This window comes from Mus pahari, chromosome 10 (assembly GCF_900095145.1).
Source record: "Mus pahari chromosome 10, PAHARI_EIJ_v1.1, whole genome shotgun sequence".
Lineage (NCBI taxonomy): Eukaryota > Metazoa > Chordata > Mammalia > Rodentia > Muridae > Mus > Mus pahari.
Window position 1 is genome coordinate 61,767,621 of NC_034599.1, and position 9,837 is coordinate 61,777,457.

General features: G+C 41.6%; 1 long non-coding RNA gene across 1 annotated transcript; it reads right to left on the minus strand.

Annotated features, from left to right (window-relative positions):
* Window positions 1-3,382: 3,382 nt before the first annotated feature.
* On the minus strand, window positions 3,383-9,425 carry LOC110327189. The gene is made up of 3 exons (XR_002380814.1): window positions 9,258-9,425; window positions 7,456-7,552; window positions 3,383-3,500 (listed from the first exon to the last, which is right to left on the minus strand). It is a non-coding gene; the product is annotated as an uncharacterized LOC110327189 (long non-coding RNA).
* Window positions 9,426-9,837: the final 412 nt, after the last annotated feature.

Consider the following 9,837-nt stretch of genomic DNA (forward strand, 5'->3'; position numbering starts at 1 on the left):
TGCTCCATGGCCTGTAATAGCGGGTTGCAGGGCGGAGCTCGGCAGGCGGGGACTCAAGGAGCTCCAAGCGCAGAGGAGGAGGGGCGTGGCTTCGGATGCATAGATCCAGTCAGAACAGGGAACGGAGGTCGGAAGGCGGAGCCTGGAGGTGTCCCACGCCCAGTCAAACGGGTGCTGGGTCGGCGCCAGGGAGGCGGGGCTTCGGGTCGCTCCGAGACCTGTCAGAGCCTGCAGAGCGAGCTCAGAGTGCGGCCCTACTCCAGTCAGAGCGAGCCGGAGTTCTGGAGACCTCGTAATGTAGTGGGCGAGGCTCCGAGGTGTTATAAGTGTAGTCAGCCGCTAGGTGGAGCTCCAGACGTTAGACCTAGGGTATGTCGCTACTCAGTTTTGTTCATCACTGTTCCTAGGCTTAGCTTTTGTACCTGTATTACATGGAGAAAGAATATAGAGGTAAAAGCTGTAATACTTGGTTGAACATGTGTATATATATCAAAACCTGATGCATAGAGAAATACCAGAAATACCAGAATCCTTGTAAAAACACATAGAATTCTTCCCACCCACAGAGCAGCCTTTTCTGGTCACATATCAGTAGGGCTATGAAGGGTTATGCCAGATGAAGAGGTTCCTGGTTATCACAAACCAGAGAAAATTCGAGAGCAACTAGCAGAATATTCATCTTCCTAGTTCTTTTATTTATTTTTTTTAAGATTTATTTATTTATTATATGTAAGTACACTGTGGCTGTCCTCAGACACCCCAGAAGAGGGAGTCAGATCTCGTTAAGGATGGTTGTGAGCTGCACCTTTGGAAGAGCAGTCGGGTGCTCTTACCCACTGAGCCATCTCACCAGCCCCCATCTTCCTAGTTCTTGTCTTCCCTCTTCTCCAGAAACTCGGAGTAGGTCAGTTGTTGGAAATAAACTGACTTGACTTCACTCTTTAATAAGGTTCACTCTAAATAATAAGGTTCTTTTAGCCCGATGAGTGGGAAACTAATTATTGTTCTTTAAGAGACCTTGATACAATTTTCACGGTCCTAGGTGCTAGGGAGCGTGTGTTTGATCTTGTGTCATTTATGAATGGGTTTGCTTTTAAATGAAGCTTAAGTTGAACTGGATGAACCTAGTACATAGAAGAGCAGAGTCCACATGCAGCATTGCTAGGACAACAATGTTTTTCTATTCTCCAGTGTCTAGCTCCTATCTACTTATTAACACCAAGTATGCTTAAAGTTACTTTTTACTAATATTTTCAATAATTTAACATATATACAATGTATTTTGGGCATATTTATCCTAATTCTTTCCAGATTCACCTCCATCCCTCTACCTGCTCCCAACTTTATGTGTTCTTTTTTTCTCTTAAATAACACCGAGTCTAATTTGTATTGCTCATGTATGTCTGGCTGTAGGGACATCCATTAGAGTATGATCTACCTCCCAGGAGCCATGCCCTCCAGGAAAATTGACTCTATCTGAAAAGCCAAGCTGTCAATGGCTTCCCAGTTAGGGTTTGCATCTTATGAACGTCTTCCTACTCTGTGCTAGAATATTGACTAGCTTGATCTTGTGTAGGCATACAGGGCTGCTCTAAGTTCGTGAATGCTTTTTTTTTTTTTTTCATGAATGCATTGGTCCTGCCAAATCTAGAAGACACTGGTTGCTCTGCTCTGCCCAGATCTTGGGCTCAGACAATTTTTTTTTTTTAAGATCTATTTTATGTGAGTACACTGTAACTGTCTTCAGATACACCAGAAGAGGGCATCTGATCCCATTACAGATGGTTGTGAGTCACATGGTTGCTGGAAATTGAACTCAAGACCTCTACAAGAGTAGTCAGTGCTCTTAACCACTGAGCCATCTCTCCAGCCCAGGCTCTTACAATCGTTATACCATACCATCACTTCTATGATGTTCCCTGAATCATGTAAGAAGGGAGTGTGATACAGATGCCTCATTTGTGTGTGTGCATTCCACAGTCTCTTTTTTTCCATCCTGTGACCAGTTGTGACATACCACATTGAGCTTGGTCAACTTTTACATGTTGTGCACATACAAAAATCACCCATCTGTATCTTGGCATCTTCGTTGATTGATCAAAAATCAGTTGGGGACAAGGACCTTTATTAGCATTTGGACACACAGATTCCCAATTGAATCAAAGCATTAGAACCAATCTCCAACAGATTGTTTATCTTCAGAGATCTCAGCCAGCCCATCACTGCTCCACAAATACCTACTAAGATCTCTGGGATAGAGAAGTTGGGGCTGAGGCAACAGACAGATATCTTGTGTTTTGAACTCCCAGCCATGACTCTGTGACTGTGATGTGGCCAGTGTGTTCTCTGTGTCTTAGTTTCTTTACAAGAGGATACATAGAAAAAGATCTTTGCTATATCTATGTTAGGTTTAAATATGATTTAAACTTGGGACAAGAGAGCTGCTCACATTAGCAGAGTCTGCTACTACTTGAATAAAAGGGAGAATTCACCATGCTAGACCCTCGAGAACAAGCAATAGCCAGGAGTATATGTTCCCTCTTAAGCCTATCAGAACAACTGGCAGATAGCTGAGACACTTCTCCAGCTATGCTTACATGCAGAGTCTCAGAATGAGTTGCTCAAGTCACTTAAGCCTGAATGACTGTGTACTGGCTGAGTCCAGATACTGAGAGCTGTAGACATCTAATAAAGCATGGTTTCTCTCAGATCCAACAAAAAAGTCAAATTTCAGCCCTGGAGCTGATTCTGAGACCAAGAACTTCAACCCAGGCTTCAGTGTGCTTACCTCTCTGTATCCCATGGGTTGTTTCTGTTTGTTTTGTTTTGTTTTGTTGTTTTTTGTTTTTGGCCAGGCCAAATTCTCAGGCCTGATTCCCACAGGGTTCATGGTGAAAGTCACAAGAGTTTGGGCTTCGCTTGCCATTCTTGGTTCAGTTATCCCAGCACTCAGCCTCCTCTGTGCAGGTGAAGGATTTTCATTTACTGCAGTCTGTCTGACTGTGTGTGTCCTGTACTGAACTGTCAATCCCCATTGTAGAGACACCAAGCAGAGTAGGCAGGAACAGTACAGCCTTGGGGTCCAGAGTGTATAAAGTAGAATTCACACAATCCAGTATCCAGAAGTTACAAGGAAACACCTGCTGGGTGATGCATGGTATAGGCATTTGTTTGTTCACTTTGATGATATGTATCAAAGGTTTGCATGCTGAAGCATCCTGTATCTTTCTGGGTGACATTAAAGAGTCGCAGGGATCCATTAGTAAATATTGTCTCTCTACCACTGGATTGATGCTCCCACTTATATGAATCAGTGGGCCATTTTATAAGATACAGTTTAATCATCATCTTTGCAATCAAAATATTTGTACTGGGAAAAGGCTTGCCAATTCTGTGATTTATTGTGAACATGTAGAAGAATGCTGTGCACTTCAACAACACTGTCTGGCACTTCAATAGTTTGATCATGACTGGAGTGTTTCAGCAGGTTGTAAGTGAGACTAGAAGGAAAAAGAGAAAAAAATTACATCAATATTAGGATCATTGTACCCTGAGTAGGTTTTATCACTCAGTCTGGATGTGTGGGTGTGGGTGTGACTGTGCATACCTACTTGTTGGAGATAAGCAACATGCCCCCCATTCCTTCAATGCTCCTAAAGTTGTTTCCTCTTCATTATAGTTTTGTCTATGTATCATATGCACACCTGGTGCTCAGGGAGGCAACATAGGGCAGCAGAACCCTAACCCTGTAGTTATAGACAGTTGTAAGTCTCCGTTAGCCAGCTCCTCTAGAGTCAGGCACTGTTCTTAGCCACTGAGCCATGCCTCCAGCCCCAGGGTGTTTCCTTTGAATGGTATTCGCTCCTCAAGTCCACACCCCTCTCCCTTCACTACCCTCACGTCTCTGCTCACACTCAAGACTGTTTTGGGGTGCAGTGATGACTTCCTGACTTCTTCTACAGACTCTGCCTTTTCACTTTCTGCCTATTGTTCTGTTCTTTGTGCTTGCAGCCAACTGTGGATTTCACTCTGTGATGCGTTTACTGGGCCCCTCTTCAAGTCCACTAGAACTAGATAACAAGATCTCAGAGACTACTCTGACCCTTTAGAAAAGGCTCAGATCCCTTTGAATGAGTGAATGTGTATCCAGGGCCCTGGTGTGTCTATGGGGTTTTCTTACAAAACTCTCAATTCTGGAGCTAAAGCAGTGCTTAATTTCTCTATTTGTTCTTTATTTCTCATATATTTGCTTATGATGTATACCTATGTTGTGTGTGCCACAAAATATTAAAAGTCTAATTAAAATTTACATGTGGATTTACTCATAAGTCAATTTGGTATATATAAAAAAAAAACTTGAATAAAACAAGCTCGGGGTTGGGGATTTAGCTCAGAGGTAGAGCACTTGCCTAGCAAGCACAAAGCCCTGGTTTGGTCCTCAGCTCCAGGGGGAAAAAAAACAACAAAACCTTAAGTTCATATAGATAACACATACATGCACAATCATACTTAAGATCTATTTTAAAAATCAAGATTTTGAATATTATTGTTTATTGGGATTGTCTCTCCTGTGGTCTTCATTGTGAAAAGAAAATTCACAACAAAGGTCTTTAGTAAAGACATAAAACATTACATTTGGCAGTTTCATATTAAGAATATTTGGATATATGTTATGAAAGAAAGTATAAAACTAATTACATTTCTTGTTCTGTCAGGAATTCTTTGGGTCTGGTGGTAGAGTAATGCATAAAAATATGTTCAATAGTAAAACAGTAAGATCCAGTGAAAGGGGCCACAGCTTTCACTGAACAGCTGCTCTACAGACTAGCATTTCACTGAAATGTCCTGACAGTGGGTCTGGTTAATTTTGGCATGAATTTTTTTTTTACTTACAATCATTTTTGTAATAAAGTTTTAAAAAGAATATTTCAAAAATAAATATAAATTTGTTGCCCCTGATTGTTATATAAACAAAATAAAATTGTACTTGACATATGTATTTATGTAGGACCTATTTTAGAAGGAAATCCTTATCAAAAATATAGCATTACATTTTGTAGCTTAATAAAATCTGTATCTTATGAACTCTAATAAAAGTTATTTTATGTAAAAAAATAGCATTTTAAGGTTTATGAAATATTTAATAGCCCCAAAATGCCATTTTAATAAGTTGTAAGGAATTCCAAGTGTCCAGGTTTATAACTCTATAACTACCAAGCCTTTTAATATATCATCCAAGTCTGGACATGTACATTTTAGTAGGGCATGCAAAAATAATAATTTTAGCCTACAATATAAATGAATTTTTAAGAACTTGGGAAAAAAGCTTAGCTTCCTTCTTTCTTTCTTTCTTTCTTTCTTTCTTTCATTCTTTCTTTCTTTCTTTCTTTTTTGACACAAACAGCTAATGGAAGCAATTATCATAGACACACATGACACATTTTCATGAAGTCTAGGTAGGTGCACCCCGTAAAAAAAAAAACAAAACCAAGTTTCTATCCCTATCTCCTTAAGTATCAGAAAGGCTTAGTAACACAGAAAATCAACAGGAGAAGCTTGCCATGTAAACTTAGGGTAAAACCCTTTTCTTTCTTTTGAATAGTTGAAATCTATTAAATAATGTTTTATCGACTTTATTATTTAAAATAAAGATCTTGCAAACAGAAATGTCACAAACCAAAATTAACCAGACCTAAAGTGTATAGAACTTAATGAACTCATGTACGGTTAGAATTGGCACGCAAAATGGAAGGTGTGAAGCTCGTCATTAAATTTTACATGTTGAGTATTGAATACGCTGTTTGCATTTATCTACCACCAAAACCACAGAAATCCTTTCAAGATCTAAATACATGAAGGGTAGATGCCTTTGTTGGTGAAAATGTTTTTTTCCACATTACTTTAAGCTAAAGTTTTAAAGCATGCTTTTAAGTCTTCAGATTAAGGCCTATAATAGGGACTGGGGTCTATTTCTGATGCTGGCACTACTGCAAGAAGGCGCCCTCATCTGGAACCAATGGTAGTAGGGGGACCCAGAGCTCTGGCATCCCACTGGCCACACTTCAGTCTGGAGCTCAGCCCTTGGCCTCCAAGCAGGTAAGGGGCTGGATAGAGAATCCAGACCAGGACCCTATACAAGCTGTCTCTGAGGGAGCCCAACCTAGAGCAAACAACCACGAGACTCGGGGCTCACTACCAGAGCACATAGCTAAGGATGCTGCCAAGCCTGGGCAAATATCCGTAGGTACTAGAGGAAAGCAAGATGATGCGATCCGGATAGTCAGTCTGGGTGGAGATGAGGGGGTGGGGGGAAGAGTGTGCCTGACTGGAGAGTCTCAGGTCCCGGGAGCATGGATGGACTACCTTGCCCAACGTGCTTGGTTCAGCTTTTGGTCGCTGCCACAGCAATTTCAGATACACTCGGAGGCTATACCCTCCCTCCTTCCTAGTCTGGTTCGGTTCGGAAGAACCCTGAGCAACTCCAGGCTCAGTCTTATCTACGGTCTCGCCTACCCCTCCCTCTGACCCAACAGGGAGGCTGTCCCAGTCTCTAGCCACTTTTGACCGACCTTGGAATAGCTAGAGACTCCCCATCCCCACCCCCCACTTCCTCTGGTGCTTCGAGTGACTGTGGAAAATTTAGGAGCTTAGCCTTACTCACTATGCAATCCGTGCAATCAAACAAACTAGATACACAAACCAATTACTGTGAAAGTATACCAAAACTAAAACTTACCCACCCGAGTGCTTAAACAAATGGCTCAGAATAAGCAAATGAACCAATGTGTTCTTCCACCTCTGCTGTTCAAAAGCCCCCCAAAACTTAAATGTTTTTCTTGGGGGGTGGAAGGGGGGCAGTTTGCTCTCTGGGGTTCTACCTGTAGCAGGTTCTGCTAGCACCCTAGGAGGCCCCAGCCGCCTCTCACTCTGAACAGCTCCAATAACTGACCTGGAGACGACTGCAGGAGTGGCCAGTGCAGGGGATGCTTAGTTCCCAAACTGTCACCGGGTGGGGTTTTCACCCACTTCTGCCTCACCTTACCTAATTCTTGGCCCCACTCGCCTTACCCTCATTTGAGACCAGGTTCCTTGTCAGTGACAGACAGAGTTTTCATCTATCTCCAGGGTGAGGTACCGTTTCCACAGCTACCACATTAGTCAGGTGGAGGCGGTTACTCATTTCCTGGCTTATACTGTCTTTCCCTTCTTTGTATGGGACACTAATAAAAAGCTACCCAGCTCCCTCCTGCTCCTGCCCACCCCTCAAACGTCTAACTTCCATCTTTTCCTCTTTTCACAAATCACCTCTGCACAGTTGTTTTGTTTTGTTTTGTTTTGTTTTAATAGAAGTTCAGTAAACAGAGCACCTGACTCACACTATTTGCAGTAGGCTCCTCTCAAGGTCCTTCCCCCTGAGCCAACCTCCTGTCACCCACTCTCGGGGACTGGTCTCACCTGTGAGTAGGACCCCTTTGCAGAACACTGCAGAAGGTAACTCCATGGTGTTCTGCACCTGTCTGTATCAGTTCCAACTGGTTCTCCCACGTGCTGTCTTAAATTAGAGAATTCCTTAAGACAGGAGCTACAAATGGAAGATGCAGCGGTGGGCTATGGAAACATCTGTGTCAGGGCCAGGACTCATGTCAGGCCTTTTATAGCCACTGTCCTCTCTTCAGAGCTGAAGTTGTAAAACTCACCACAGCACCAGAGAAAGCCCTGGGCAAAGCAGACCTAAAATGCCATGTCCCTTATCCTTTCACATGAGTGTTAGGATATTATAGGTTACATACCTCTGCTTGCCATTGGTTTTGGTTTTGAGGTTTTCTGTGTAGCCCTAACTATCTTGGAATTCACTATGTAGACCAGGTTGGCCTGCCTCTGTCTCTCAAGTGCTGGAATTAAAGGCCTGCCCCACTACCTTCCTTTAGAAAATATAATCTGTTGGAATCGCCATCCAAGGAAGCTTTTCTTTCATCTTGTGACATTGTTTTTCTTCACGGAGTCACCTGATTATGATGTGGCTTTTAATAACAAACAAAAACAAGACGAAACAAAACCCCACAACTTTAAGACAGCAAGGATGTGACTCAGGTCAAATAACCAGGGAAGAGATGAGCAGCACGTGGACAGGCGAAAAGTGTGCACTCATACATAGTTTCTCTTTTTTAAAAAAATATCCTAAAACATTGAAACACATTAAGCCACATCTACTTCATTTGGCTCCAAGACAGCAGCTGGAGGAAAAGAGCTTGTGTTGGGGCAAATTGTTACTTTTATTGGACTTAACTCATACTAACACTTTAAATCTACAATAGTGTAGATTTTGATAAGCTAAGATATATGTGGTAATGCCTGGGACAGCAAATGAGGAAATATCATTTAAAGTAATAAAACAACTCCCTAGGCGGAGGAATGATAATATCTGAGAATATGGAACCTTCTTTTTAGCCTGCTCTGAACATTGTTCATGTGGATAGGTATCAAAGCATCACATGTTGTGCCATAATATATATACAATTTTATGTTGAGAAAAAGTAAGCAACTAAGAGTTATAGTGCATCTTATAAAACACACAAATATTTTGTGTTGCTTAAAAAGATTAAAATGAAAACTGAAAAAATATAATTTTTATATATTTGCTTTTGTTTTTTGAGACAGAGTTTTTCTCGGTAGCCTTGACGATCCTGGAACTCACTATATAGACCAGGCTGGCCTGCCTCTGCCTCTCAAGTGCTGGAATTAAAGGCCTGCCCCACCACCTCCCTGAGGAAAATATAATCTTAAAACTATAATTATTTGACCCAAAAGAAAGCATTAAAGGCACCAGGAAAATATGAAGACATAGCATACATAAGTAATAAAGAGCTAAGTGTCAAATGTTATTAAAACTGTAACACTGGACTGGAGAGATGGCTCAGTGGTTAAGAGCACCTGCTGCTCTTCCAGAGGTCCTGAGTTCAATTCCCAGCAGCCACATGTGGCTCACAACCATTTGTAATAGGATCTGATGCTCTCTTCTCCTGTGTCTGGAGACAGCTACAGTGTATTCCTATAAATAAATGCCTTAAAAAAAAAACTGTAACAGTAACTACATTTAATGAAAAGTATAAAATGTTCTGATCAAGAAACTGCCAGAAGGAATAAGAATGCAATAATCAACTGTTTATGCTCTATAAGTAGCTCACCATATGTACTAGGCTCTCTAGAGAACCTGTAGCATGAATAGACTCTCAAAAAGGAATTATTAGATTGCTTACAAGTTGCGGTTAGAATAGTCCAACAATGGCTGTCTCAGTGAAGAGGGTGAAACCCAGTACTTGCTCAGTCCATGAGGCTGATGTCTCAGCCACATCAATCTGACACCAAAGGCCTGGAGGATTCCTGCAGAGTCTTAGTCCTCCATCCTCATCAGAAACTGGAAGAACCTAGTTGTAATAAAAGCAGAAAGAGCCAGCTATGGCCGTATCATTAAAGTCCGTACAGTTTTGGGAAAGTCTCAAAATATACTACCCTTACATTTTAGTTTCTATAGTCCCCTCTTTGTCTAAATGTTCTTGTTAAATCAAGTATGTCAACCCAGAACATGATTTTTGTGCTTAAAGGCTCCCCTTGAGAAAGGCTCAGGGCTACACTGGGATTCTGAACACCCAGTGTAGTCGCTGGCCAGCTAATAAAGACTTTCTGTTGCCTTAAACTATGTCCAAGCAGTCTTCTCTGGTGAATTCCCCACAAGAGTTACATTACTATGAGACAAAATAGAATTTACAAAATAAGAATTATGTGGAAAAAAAGATGGAGGGCTGCAACCCCAGCTGTCCTTCTCTCTTGAAGGTTGCA